Below are 11,619 nucleotides of genomic sequence, written 5' to 3' on the forward strand. Positions count from 1 at the left end.
ATTACAAACTGCTTAGCCTACTAGCTCAGGCTTGTTATCAACTCGTCCTTACCCATTAACCCATTTCTATTATTCTACATTTTACCAAGAGGCTTGTAGCTTTTTACCTCACATCTTGCTTCTCCAGTGGCTGCTGGCATCTCCTCAACTCTGCCTTCTTTCTCCCTCTATCTCTGCTTGGATTTCCCACCTAGCTATATTCTGCCCTGCCATAGGCCAAAGTAGGTTCTTTATTAACCAATGGTAATAAAACATATCCACAGCATACAGAGAGGTATCCCATATCAGTACCCTCTGGAATAAACTGTCTCCTGTAAGTTGTCGGCTCTCTTTTTCACAGCAGTGAGTAAACTAATACAAGCCCCTTTAAGATAACCACAAGAGCGACCTCAGGAAAAACGACTCCAGCAGTCCTCGATCTTGGATACCAGTCCCCAGGAACCATAAGGAAAGAGTTTTTACTGGCAAGTGAACCCAGGCTGAACCTTGTGCTGGCTGCTGGAGCACACTAAGGGGAGAGCAAGGCACAGGTGCTCCCACTTCCCTAATGTGAGTCTTCCCACCCTCTCTCCTCCCTCCTCGGCTCCTCCCCTTCCCTCTTTTATACTATTTCCCTTCCTTCCCTGCAAGACACTACGAAGAGCCATTGGTGGTGCTGGGATCCCAGAAGTCACAGGCTGCTGACGTCAGGTGATACAGTTCTACTTCCTATATTGTACTTATCAGGAAACCTTCCCACATTAGGGGAATCCAGGCTCTTCTAGAAGCAGAAGAGAATGGCTTTCCCCTCTCGACCCCCACCCCCTGCCCAGATCAGAAATAGGGCTACAAAAATACCCTAGTTCAGACTTCCCTCATGTTCAGCCATTTCCTACTTTGCAAAAGGGTTTTGTTTTTTTGTTTTGTTTTGTTTTAACCAACATCTCTATTTACAGAAAACTACTGCTCACAATGCCTCTTCACCCCTCAAGATTGGAGCTGCAGGATCAGCTGCAGAGGCAGATAAATGTGTTACCAGAAATTCTCATGGAAATACATCCCAGCCAGTTAAATTCACACTAGCCTGTGTACACTAGTATTCTAGAACTTTTTCTGATAGTTGGTTATTTCCTCTACTAGGTAAACTAAGCAAACTGTGGCTAACATGCCAGGGCCTGCTGGCTCGCCATGTGTGAGCTACTAATATTAACAATTGTCTTAATACCCTAAGGGCGTTTCTTTGAAAGACATGCCTCCTCCAGTTCTCACCTTCCTCCAGTAGAAATCACACCCAACTCAAAACCAGCTCTGGTTTCAATCCTCCTACAAACAGCAGTTCATTTTGGGGGAGGGGTCGGTGCTACACTGCATCTCTCTGAATTCCTGTGCCATTTTTCTGAGCTCCGTGGCTTGTGAATTCACTGTAGATATGACAAAGGCCCCTGTGATGGTGTGCCTAGCCAAGAGGTATCAATATAGGACTGAGATCCATCAAATCCCACCCCTTCCTACAGAGAAACTCCAGTCCATTGTCCCAATCCACCAAATACCTTATCTGTCCCTTCCTTTTCTCCTTAACACAGCATCTGTTGCTAGAAACAAGGATGCAGTCAAAGAACGTGCTGCTGTTGGCAGCCTTAATGTCTCAAGAGTAACAAAGTGATTTTTGTTAACTAACACTGTTTGGGGGTCACTTGAGAAAAGAAGCTTGGTGACTTTTGCATTTGTTTTGTTGTTACATTGTCTTTTTGTTAAAGTCTCAGCTTTCAAGGGGTCATCAGTTAGACATAACCTGAAGTAGCATCATTAGAATTCCTTTTCCTTGAGAGATCACAGCTGCCTTACCTTAGTAAAATCAACTGCTAGGCTCCTGTGGGATGCTTAGCCTGCTCTGCACTGTAGTCTGGTGAGTTCACCCAGACCCTGCCCATCCAAGACTTCAGTGCATACGACTTCAAAGCCAAGCTCTCTACAGGGCAGAATCAGAGGCAGTTAGAACAGAAAGGCAGTGGTAGGCTAAGTAAGCTAGTGATGATTTTCTTTTTCCATGCCTTTGGTTCATCCACCAATGAAAGGATACCAAGCCTTCATGAAGTTTTTCATTGGCTAGTCATTGCACCACAGGAAGGAACAGAGCTCTCGTTCTGTTGTAAATCGGAAGGAACACACACCCTGGAGACTGCCATCAATCTAATGAACAATACTTCCAATTGTTTGTAGAAAAACCAATCACCAAGTTTCTAAAGTCCAGTTGAATGAGCCCCGGAAAGTCAAAGCTTGGAGTATCAACAAAAGATCACCAGGGCTACTAAGGAAGCCCTGATACCATCATAACCCCTGTCAACGGGGTGCTACTCAGCTTGTTTACCTAAGGTTGTGTGGTCAAAAACTCCAGGAACTATGGTCACCATCAATTGTTAATCTGGACTCTTTGCATTGTCTTTGGGAATATGAGTCATGAAATTCCAAGCTACCTTAGTTGATCATATCAGTGTCTTTAGCAAACATCCAAGTAGTCTCCTAACTTCACCCCAACCATGAACTACAAGACAAAGGCATGGGACACCTGTGCATCTATAAGTCATAGATTTCTCCCTCTTTTCCTTCTTTCCAATCATTTGAGGAGCCTAAAAAACAAATACAGAATGCTGACACTGTTTCCCGTGTTGAAACAGCTAGGGACATCTGTAAAGGTCAAAGATAGCAAACACCCCCACACCATTCTCAGTCTCTGAGCCAACCTCAGGTGGCCTGGGCTATGGACTTCTGACGCTCAACAATCCAAGAACTCTGTTCTCTGTATCATTAAGAAATAGGAACAGGGCACTGCTGTTTTCCCTTCTGATACACTAACTCCCCTGAATAGGAATTGTTAGTATTTAGCTCTCCTCTTAGTCTGTAGCAACAGTGTTGTGTATAAGTCACCAATGGGAACTAGCTGTGCACCTTTTCAAAGCCACTCCACCAGGCAATCCAGGAAGTCCATAATACACAAACTTCAATCAGCCAAGCTTTTCTTATATGTCTGTTTCTTCATCAACTTGGGATGAAAGTTTAATTTCAGGTTACACTAGGAATATATTGACTTCTGAGGGTGCATGAATAAATGATTAAAAGTACAAAAGTATTCTGAAAGCTGTGAAGTCACTTACATGCTGCAGATTTCTCAGGAAAAATGCAAATTCCTCAAAGCTCCAGTCATACAAACTTCTAGACTGTTTTAAATGTGAACTTAAAAATTCCCTACCTAAAGCTAAACTAAAGTTTGCTCAAATCTGAATACATGTAAACAAAGCTGGCTAGAAAAAAAAAAAAACTCCAGACATTCCAATATTAAGCTCCATATTAAGTTCCATATTTAACAGACTACTTCAGAGTGCCATAGCTCTTTCAAATCCCTAAATCAGCTCAAATAGCATAACTTGGAATTCTAAAGAAAAGCTAAGCCTCTTGTTTCCTGAAGCCTCCATGTCAGACGACACAAGCAACGGGCACAAACACTCTGGGCATCCATCACCTGTCTACAAAAGTGCACACACTGGATGTTCCCAGAGGTCTTAAAATATCTCTACATCATTTTGACTCAAAATTAATCCAAAACTGATTTTCTTATCAAACATGTACCTTCTACCTACAATCACTTAATCCTGCAACTGTTGTTCACTTTAAGAACAAAGGCAAGACAGGGTAACAAAGGCTGGTGTTATGAGTCATTTTGATGCATGCTGTTAGTCTTTGTAAGAAGCAGAGACAAGTAAGGTGAAGGAGATGGATGATGTGGGACTAGAAGAATTACAGGTAGTTTCTAGAAAGTTCCCCATGTGGGCAAATGTGCTGTGATAAAGGTGGAAAAGGCCCTTTAGAGAGAAACAGGAATACAGGAACCCAACTGACTGTCAAATAGTAGTCACAGGGCAAAAGAAATGATATGAAGTTTTTGTTGTTAGTTTCAGGCCATGAATATGAGTAACCCAACTGGACATTTTGATATTTCAGTACCTCGCTTTCTCTCAGTTGGATGGGATAGCAGAAATGACATTTATATTGGGAAATAACCTTGCTGCCCCCTTAGCTACTGAGCAGCTCATGGCATTGTGGGCAAACCCCTGACTTCTCTAAGATCCTTTTGAGTTCCCAGATAAGTATTTCAGTACTGAGCCTTCTAACTTTCTACTCCAATGAGGCAGGAATTTACAAAGAGCTGAGGTTTGGATAGTAACTGGAAGCAGCCAAAGAGTTTCTGTATGTGTACCCTGTGTGAAGGTAGATGGGCTAATTCTAACAGGATAACCCTAAATGGAAACAAGTCTACTACTTACTACTCCATTCATATCTCCACAGCCAAGTTCCAAATAAGACATTTGAGACATTGCTTCTACCTGTGAGGTAGAAGGCAAGGGAGGTTTCAAGTGAATCTACACTTATGGAAAGCCTGAATAACAGCAACCATCATGATCACTATTCTAGAAAAATGTGACTTAAGGACATTAGTCCCTAGACATGATGACAAAGGCATCTCTAATCAATAGGCCCTAAGTGTATATGTGTTCCTCAAATATGTAAACTATTCAGTAGATCTCTTTCATTGAGAAATTTAGTCTCACTCACTTTAAGGGAAATTGAGAGTGTTCACTTTAAGAATTATTTACTTAGCTTTAAGAGTCTGTATTACATAAGATAAAATGGCCCGTTAGCACTGATGAATAAACCAGGGCTGACAGCCACAAATCTTTGGTACCCTATTTGAATCTCTACTTTCCAATTATTTATAGGTGAAATGTTATCATTAGTCTGAAGGCATTAAAATTCAATTTTGACATGCTTCATGACAACATACCAGCATCCTGGAACTAGGAAGTTTCCTGCCGACATACTCAAGGAACTATAGCTAGGAATTTTTGGTTTTTTTTTTTTTTTTTTTTTTTTGTTTGTTTGTTTGTTTGTCTGTTTTTTTAGCCATGAATTTCTAAGTTTCTCCAAAGACTTCCCAAGGTGTCCTCGAGGGCCTGGCTTGTAACATTGACCTAATTTGTAGAAGCATGTGACTAGCTGTCAACACAGAGGATGAAGTAAGGGAAATGGGTATGTCCACCACTTCAAAGTGAATGGAGACTCAGAAGATGTGCTAAAGATGTATGGGCCATTGTCCTAACTTAATAATTTCCTTTCATCCTTACAACAACTCTGTACTTCAGTCTCCACTTTCAGGATGAGTGTTAGGCACACTGAAGCTACATATTTTGTTAAAGTTCACCTAAATGCCAATGCCTGAGGCACCTGAGACAGGATTCTATGCAGGTGACCACAACCCCAGCCATACCAAACCTGTAGAAATCATACTCTCTAGATACCATATCTCATATACAATGCCCAAACTATTGCTGAAATCTATACTTCAAAGAAGGGTCTTTCTGAAGCTACTGAAGCACAGATCCTCTCTTCTCTTATCCAAATTGAGCTTTTATTAATTAAAAGTTCATAAAATGCTATTAACTGACAAGGAGGAAACACCATGCAAAGGTTTTGTCTTCTCCACCCTAACCCACATCATTACTACATCATCCTGAAGTATTTCCTGATGTTTGGGTTCCCTGTTGTGCTCCCAAATAGGATCCCTTTCCAAATCTCCAAAGCTTGCAAGAATGCCTTGCCAGTCTCCACTCAGCCACACCAAGTGCCTAGGCTGCTCAAACTTCTCTTCTTTATTATGTGTTTCCTTGGATTGGTACCTAATTCCTCTTGGGCACAGAGGGAAAAACCAACTACTAGGCTCCCCCTGCCTCTTTCTTCATCCCATGCCTAACTTCCAGAGGGAAAGTGAGAATGCTGTTTGACACCTACTGTTTCCTATATTTGTGTCTCCTCAGAATTAAAACTGACTTGCACCCTAGTGAGAACATAACTATGATTCTCCTTGCTTTCAAAAGGTTCCATGTGACATTTATCTGCGCATCTGTCTTTCTAGCTACAGAGGGATTGACATGTAACAGCAGCTCTCCTTTGGAAGACTAGTTGTGGCTGTGGTTTTGGAACACTACAGGGGTTTCTGTCGTTTCTCAAAACAACTTAAATGGCCCTCTTGGTTTTCATAAGCAACCTTGGGATCAAAGGGGCCAGGCTGAGACCATGCAATCCATTTTGGAGAAAATCCACACAGTACACGCTTATTATCAAATTATATACACAAATCACAAATATGTATATATCATAAACATGTATTGTGATATTTACATATGAGATATCTGAGCCCTTTCATATTGAGATAGGCTGTTTCTGGCTGAATATTGCTAAGTGTTCAGGTCTTCATCTGTCAGTCTGGGTCAAAAACACATCTCAATACGGTAGAAACTGGTGAGTAATGTCAGTTCCATGTACTATATCAAACGTCACAGAGAGATTAAGGAGCCCTCAAGAGCCAGTCACTATTCCTAGTCATTCATGGACATGTATAATCCTTGTTATAACCTGAAAATGGGCATTACTATCGCTATTCTACAACTGAAAAAAAATGGGGGCGAGGGAATTCATCAAGATGTAACATCATTTGTCTTAAGTAGACAAGCCACTGTCTAAAGATCCTCCACTCTAGTTTCTTTCCATTAGACCCTGGGGAAACTTCCCTGCAAATTTCTTCCAAAACACATATTTTATCTTTAAAGCAATTCTGCCTGTTGGCAACTCTGTAGTTTCAAAGAGTAAATCTCATGCTCACAGGATTTGCTCAAGTTTTTGGGAGAAAATTAGTAGGATTGAGTTGAGATGATAGACAGGACAGTGCCTGCCCTGGAAAAGGCCAACTTGTCTGTGTTATTGGTAGGCTGTATTCAGCAGCCACCTAAGTTATCAGCTAAGACCAGCATCATGGTGAATGCTACTCACACCAGTAAAGGCCTATGCAAATCCAAAGAACCAGATACGAGGGCACCTGCTTTGACGTAGTTTCCAGGAGTTTTGAAAACAAAATTTTATAAGAGATCGCAAAAATAAGACCAAAAAAATCTGTATAAATCCTTTATTTGGTGGTGTTTGTTCCAGCCTTTCAAGTCTAATGGTGGTTGAAATGAGTTTGAGGCCTGAAAATGAACAGCTTAGCTAAACCTAATACAAATCATTTTAGAAGTATTGTTTTAGGTTATGTTTGTAGGCTACTAAGACTTCCCTTTTCAAATATGTATTTATAAAGACAGAAATCAATTGTTTTCCAAAGACTAATATAAAACTACTACAAAATAACATTCTATACCAACTCATTTAGTATTGTTATTAATAAGATTGCATAGTATACGTTTATGTGTATGTGTGCGTGTGTCTGCACATGCTATTAGAGCTGTTTGAAGAACAGGATTCTTATGTACAATGTTTTACAGAACTACCACGGATAACACAATGAACAACATTCTCAAAAGGTAGGTATTTCTCTGGCTTCATGAACCATTTATTTTAACCATGAAATGCAAATGGCTTGAAGTTAAAGGGAAATAAAAATAAAGAAAACATGATTAGTACATTTAAAACCATAATGTGATTTGTTCTGGAAAATCCTGGAGGATTTTAAAGAGGTCTCCAAGCACAGGGAGCCTAAAGCTGGGGGCTCTTCCACTGAACTTTTAAATTAGGGTAATGGAGGAAGATCCATTTCATACGCCATGGACAGCTTGAACACCAGTTAAGAAACATAAATGCCACTGTCCAGACAGTCAATATAGTCAACTGCTCATGCAATATATCTGGCTTTTAAAGAGTTCCCTTTCTCCATCTGCTATTGCTTGGCAAGAAAGCTGACTAAAGAAAAAGAATGTAACATAATATTTTTAATTGGTTTTAAAATTATTTTGTTAAAAATCTAAAGATTGCTGACTTGAAAGCTATTGATTTTTGAATATATTCCAGCACTCTCCTCCAAAAGCACTACCTGGGGGTGGGGGAGATTTAATTTAAGTATAGATAGCCCTCTAAATTATACTACTCAATGTATAATTCATAAGAATGATAGAGAAGTCTAAATACATAAAACTCATTGCTAAGGATAAAAGAGAATAAAATCCTCGCCACTTAAAAGCCAGCCAGACACCCTACCAATTGAAAGCTGTGATATAGTAAACACAATCAATACTGAGGGTATTTTTGGTTTCTTTAAAGAACAAAGGAGAGGATTGCCGTTTTCTGCCACGTGTTATTTCAGCAGGACATACTGGAAACCCTTTAGCATGAAATCCTTTCAAACACAACCCACTATGGCAAAAATAGAGAATTAGCTCATATATGATACATACAGTCACTCTTATTTTAAATAACAGAGGTAAACCAGCCCTCCAAAAATCTGATGGGCCATAGTCTGGGAAATACATCATTTGAAAGAAAATCTGCCATCAAAAGACTATCATGGCTCCTGGGGGGGAGGGGGGGGCTGGGTACTATGAACTTGGTGCTTCGCCATCTTCTTCCCAGCAACCCTAGCTCCAACTTCCTCTCCATCTCAGTGGGGTTTGCCTCTTAATGAAACAATAAAGTAGGAATCAAGAGAATTCGGAAAGGCTTAGGCTGATGAAAAGGTAATCATTTTCTCACGCTGGCTTCCGAAGGCCATCTTGTTCGTTTAAATGCCAAGATGTCTTAATCTGTCCCAGGTGGTATCACCAGGGGCAACACACCATCACTGGTCTGAGACTAATGTTCCTTGGTCAAATGACCGGCAATAAAGATCTGTCAGGCAAACAGTTAATTGATGCAAACTAAGAAAACCAACATCCCTGCAGTGCTGTTGGAACAGAAAGAACAATGGACAGTTCTAGAAAGAAAAAAAAAAAAATGCAGTGTGCGGTTAAAAGAAAATAAATAAAAAAATATAATAAATCCACAATCCCTCTCTAAAAAAAAAAAAAGAAAGAAAGAAAGAAAAAGGCTGAAATATATGGGAGGGTGGCTAACTGAAATCTGTAAGAATGAGTAATAAGTGATGGCCTAAAAAAAAAAAAAAGCATGCACATGACCATAACCGGTTGGGAGGGGGTGTCATTGGTGTCCAAGGGTTTCGTGAAACATTTAGGGCAAACGCCTTTGTTCCTGAGCTCGGAAGGGGAGTGGGTGGATGGATGATGGGGAGATCAGATGGGGCTGCCTGGCCCTCCACACCCTGCTCTCTGGCGCATGCGCGAGGCCAAGACAAAGGAATAGGTAATTACAGTCCCGATTCATTCATTTTGCCCGCAGTACAGGAGGTCTGTGAGCCCTTGCTAGGTTCCCAGGGGTGGAGGCAAATCCACACCCCAACAGCAGGCCCTTTAATACTTGTGTTTTATTTTAACCCCGCCACGCAAGTGGCCAGTGGTCTTGATCAAGACAGAGGTGTGTCAACCCTCGTACAAAATCCTGAAACTGCACCCATGTGCGTTGTGCTCCTTTCCACAGAGTCACTGGGGCAGAGGCCATCCACCGAGTTCGTTTCAAGGCGGAAATGTCTCGGGGGAAGCAGATTAGGAACAGGGCCAAGCGTTCGATGAATATTCATGAAAAGAATGCGGTCCGCAGCCACGCATTGTGTGCCATCGGATCCAGGCATCCTACAATTTTCTTTTAATGGTGAGGGGAAGCGGGGAGCGGGCGTTGGGTTGCAACGTTTGGGCTACGGGCAAATAAAATAGAATAAAAAAACCTAAAGAGATCTTGTCTGGCAGCAGGGCTGAGCCCGTTCGGGCCCCGCGCTGTCAGGTTCAAGCCCACACCCCCCCAGGCTGGGGCGGCGGTGGAGGCGCTCGCCGCGTTCTCTGAGCGCAGGGCTCAAAAATAAATTTTAAAAAAGAAAAAAAAAAAAAAGAAAAGAAAATGCTGGAGATGTCCACAGGTTAGTTGGAAAGCTGCTCAGTCGCAGACCTACTGGGGCTTTGATGTACCCCGGACGTGCACACCGCCTGCTGAACCTCGTGTTCCTTGGTTACCCCAAATCAAGATCCAGGAGTCCCGCGGGCCAAGCCAACTCCGCCCCTTCTGATCGGACCAGATTCCGTGTCTTCTTTCTCCCTCCCCACCCCTCCCCCAGCCTCCATCTTCTGCCGCGGCGCCCCTCACACGGAGCGCTCTCTCCGTGGCTGTGCGGGTTCCGATGTCAGAAGGCTGGGTTCAGCCCACAGAACCCTGGCTGGCGGATTCGATGCGTTTAAAGGGTTTTGCATTCGGTATTTCCCGGTCCCTAGCAGCTTCCCATCCTCCACTCCCTCCCTTCCGAACTCGGTTCATCAGCCTCGCCACCACCCGCCTCAAGCTCCCCACCCTACGAAAGGCCGAAGCTGTCCACCTGGGTGGGGGGGGGGGAGATAGCATCACCCAGTTCCACAGAGCCCACGTAGAGAAACCCCACGCCCACTGTGTCCGATCCCGGCAGCACCCGGTTGCATCGGTGGAGAAACCTGGGCTTCAGGGTGGGGCGGGGCCCCGGGGAACCGGTGGCCCTGGGTCCGCTGTGGCGTCAGGGACCCACGGCGCGCCTCCTTACCGGCTTTGGGTGCCTGTGCCGGCCCTGGGTGAGCGCGGTGCCTCCAAGGGGCTCGGGTGGCTGGCGTCGTCCGGCCCGGTGCCTGGCTGCTGGGCAAAGGTTCTCTCCCCGCTCGACGGCGGAGCCCGGAGCGTGGAGCGAGTTGGAGCGCTGCCGCCGCCGCCGTCGCCGCTGCCGCTACTGCCGCCGCCGCTGCAGCCTCTGCATTTCTCGCTCGCTCCCCCTCCCCTTCCTGCCCAGCGCCCTCCCCCCCCCGCGCGTCCGCCCGCCCAGCTCCTCCGCTCGCCGACCCCGCCCGCCTCGCGCCCGCCCCTCCGCTCCTGGCCCAAGCCCGGCGCCCCTAGCCACGCCCGCTCCGTTAGAGCCCCGCTACCCGGGGGTCCCCCACTTCTCTGCTCCTGCAGCCCCTGCGCCCCGAGATGCCCCGTGATCCAGCGCCCCCCCTCCGTCACCACACCCACACAGTCACCCCCACCCTCTCCTACTCTCATCCAGATCCCTCCCCTCCAGCCCTGTGTCTTGCCCGCCTCCCCAACAGTTTCGGCTAGTCCCCCCCTCCTTGCACGCCCCTCCATCACCCCACCCGCGGCGGGACTGTCTGTGGATTTCTCTGCTCTCTCTGTCTCACACACATTTTATTTGAAAGCATTGAATAAGTAGCTCAGGCTGTGGTTCAGACTTAAGGGACTGAACTACGCCCCCGCCGCAGTCAGCCCTCTCCAGACGTCGGGCTGAGATTCTGCTATCACGTAGGCAGTGAGGCTGGGGGAGACGCGATGCTTCCCTTGAAATCATCAAGGCAGATGTCCGCGGGTTTTAGGGTGTACCCCCAAGGCACGCACATCTGGGGCGTCTCCGGGCAGATGCTCGCCCTCGGGGCTGACCAGGAGGCTGCAGCTTTGCGAGGCACCACCGCCCAGAACCCAGGTCCGGGAGGAGGGGTGGGCGGCACCGCCCCTCGGGGGGATGCTCTCCCGACTTCGGAAGGGAAGAAAGGAAGAAATGCACCCTAGGAAATGGGCTTCGACGTTTTGTGTCTGTGCTTTCATGGAAGTCACCAGCTGCTTAAGATGCTACTCAGAAGCGCGCCCAGCCAGGCTGTGGCCAGCCTTGCTAAGTCCTCGTGTCCCTGTCGGCGACCACTCAGGGTA

At 45.1% G+C, this 11,619-nt stretch overlaps 1 protein-coding gene across 1 annotated transcript in view; it reads right to left on the bottom strand.

The window, feature by feature from the left end:
* Positions 1-10,678, bottom strand: part of Basp1 (brain abundant membrane attached signal protein 1) — a 46,686-nt gene extending 36,008 nt beyond the window's left edge. The window contains exon 1 of the mRNA XM_051182584.1: positions 10,469-10,678. The gene's annotated coding sequence lies outside the window, so the exon portion shown is untranslated. The remainder of the gene's footprint in view (positions 1-10,468) is intronic.
* Positions 10,679-11,619: the final 941 nt, after the last annotated feature.

The sequence above is a fragment of the Phodopus roborovskii genome, unplaced genomic scaffold, assembly GCF_943737965.1.
Source record: "Phodopus roborovskii unplaced genomic scaffold, PHOROB, whole genome shotgun sequence".
NCBI classification, from domain to species: Eukaryota; Metazoa; Chordata; class Mammalia; order Rodentia; family Cricetidae; genus Phodopus; species Phodopus roborovskii.